The 2,500-nt window shown below is 32.9% G+C and overlaps 1 protein-coding gene across 1 annotated transcript in view; it reads left to right on the top strand.

Moving 5' to 3' along the window:
• The window catches only part of LOC145297499 (protein Wnt-7b-like), a 510,003-nt gene that overhangs the window by 504,748 nt on the left and 2,755 nt on the right, over positions 1-2,500 (top strand). The window lies entirely within an intron of this gene.

The raw sequence follows: 2,500 nt of genomic DNA, 5'->3' as shown, positions 1-2,500 counted from the left end.
CATATCCCCGACAAACCCGCTTAGCAATAAGATCTCACCCCTTCACTGTTGTTGTCCCTAAATGCCAGAAAGCTTTCTATTCTAATAGTTTCTTCCCTCGAACAGCTAGACTTTGGAATTCCCTTCCTTCTGCCTGCTTCCCTTGCTGTATTGATATGCAGAAGTTTAAATGTAACATGAACAAATATCTTGTTAATCTTTCCTAGACATGGCCCCAAACAGTAGCCCCTTGCGTCCAAGTGGTGAACGTGAGTAAAAAAAATAAAATAAAAATTTCACAGGACATACTGAAAACATACTGAATTTTCAGGAGTCTACGACAATTTTGAATGCATGTATAAAAACGTACAAAAACTTATTTAAGGCACCTAGTATATCTCGCCACAACAGCTTTTTTCCGTGGTGTCAACATCAAAATAGTTCAGAAGGACAATAAATTCAGCAGGACGGAGCACCTGATCATTCAGCTTCCCTTCTGCAAGACTTGTTGGACCACAAACTGCCCGATCGATGGATTAGCTGGCGGAGAATGTTTGAATAGCTGTCTCGTTCGTCAGATTTAACATCTTTGAACGTTTTCCTCTGAAGCTAAGTCAAGTAGCAAAGCCTCGATCATCGTTGAACTTAAGAAACAAATCTGAGCTTTCATTGCTCGAGTGTCGCACAGTGTTTGAAAGATTATCTGCAGTTGCATATTTCATCATCTTCAATTTTGTTTTAAATTTGTTTAATAAAACTGTATGACTACTTGCGGACTAAATACATACACATTGCCGGTCGAAATGAACAGTAATATCGTGAGTTTTTCGTTTACGTTGGGCGTCCATACAATGGAAATAAGTTACAGTCTCCTACAAGGATATTGGAGATAGACCGTAATAACCAGATATATTCTGACACTATATTAACCAGATTACTTAGATAAATATTTTTACAGTTTTAACAAAATAGCTACAATAATTTCACTGGGTCTCCATTTACGCTAAACGTTCACAGAATACCGAGCAGCAATATATTACATATGTAAGATGCCGCTGTGGAATTTCCACGGGTCTTGCTAGTAATATATAATTAAGGTTATGTTCTCCGTGATATAAGCAATAAGCATTGTTCAAATTTTAAAATGAAATATGTATGATATACGTTAATAAGTCAAATTACAACGCAATATTTTGTGAAATAAACAATCATTTATTTGTTTAAAATTAATATTTCGACGTAATACGACATCGTTAAATTGTTTTGTTTTGTTTTTGTTTTGTTTTTTGTTTTATGTTTTTTGTTTTTTTCTCGCCATGGCGGTAAATGGAAGAATCAATAATAGAGCATCCGTGTGCTGTAGGTCAACGGTGAAATATTCATTTTATCGATTTAGATTTTGTTATTATCATGCATATATCATATACTATTTTACGTGTCGTTCGAAAGCGGAAATCGTTTTTCTTTTTAATTGCATTTTCACCTCAAACAAGGCTCGGTGACCCTTTGATGTAAGGGGCTACTATCTGGGACATAATTTGCTGGGACACTATGTAGGGAGTTGAGGAGCAAGGTGTATGTTTACATGAGGCTTGAACTTTAGCATATCAGTACAGTTAGGGAAGCAGGGAACAGGAGGGGAATTTCAAAGTCTAGTAGTTCGAACGAAGAAACTATTAGAGTAGAAGACGTTCTGGCATCTAGGGAGAATCTACTGTGTACGGGTAAGATTTTCAACTTGTCGAGTTTGTCGAGGGGGTACAAGGTCTTGTAGTTCATCGAAGCATCTATGATTAAAATACTTGTAAAATATATTCTATAGCATCGTTGAACTTTAAAAAAACAAATTCGAGCAGCCATTGATTGATTGCAGTTTAAGCCAAATATGCAGTTCAGTCCCGGAAAGACTAGCAAAATGAATTGAGCTCCATGGAAATCACACGGAACTTTAATAAACGTTTCATTGAATGTTTTAATAAATGTTTTAATAAATGTTTTATTAAATGTTTTATTAAATGTTTTAATAAATGTTTTATTTAATGTTTTAATAAATGTTTTAATAAATGTTTTATTAAATGTTTTATTTAATGTTTTATTTAATGTTTTAATAAATGTTTTAATAAATGTTTTATTAAATGTTTTATTAAATGTTTTATTAAATGTTTTAATAAATGTTTTATTAAATGTTTTATTAAATATTTTATTAAATGTTTTAATAAATGCTTTATTAAATGTTTTAATAAACGTATCTTCTGCTACAAAAACTTCAGTTGCATTGTTCTTTCAAATATTGCATCCCTGCCTGTTTTACAAGTAATTTAATAGAATGTTCCCTGATGAACTCCTAGCACTTGTGCCCCCGTGATTAATTTTAAATTTGCTGTTTTTTAAAAATATGACAAGTGCGGACTTTCTTTTTCGCGCCACTGAATGCTTCCTTGTTTTTTATTCAATTTCATATTGCTGCAGGAATGGCAAAATCTACGATTTAGCAGGTTCTTTTTTTATTGTTGATTTTTTT

Source organism: Euprymna scolopes, chromosome 18, assembly GCF_053919585.1.
Source record: "Euprymna scolopes isolate OS-2025 chromosome 18, ASM5391958v1, whole genome shotgun sequence".
Taxonomy (NCBI): Eukaryota; Metazoa; Mollusca; class Cephalopoda; order Sepiida; family Sepiolidae; genus Euprymna; species Euprymna scolopes.
Note: the sequence above shows the minus strand (reverse complement) of the source record. Positions and strands in the feature narration are given on the sequence as shown.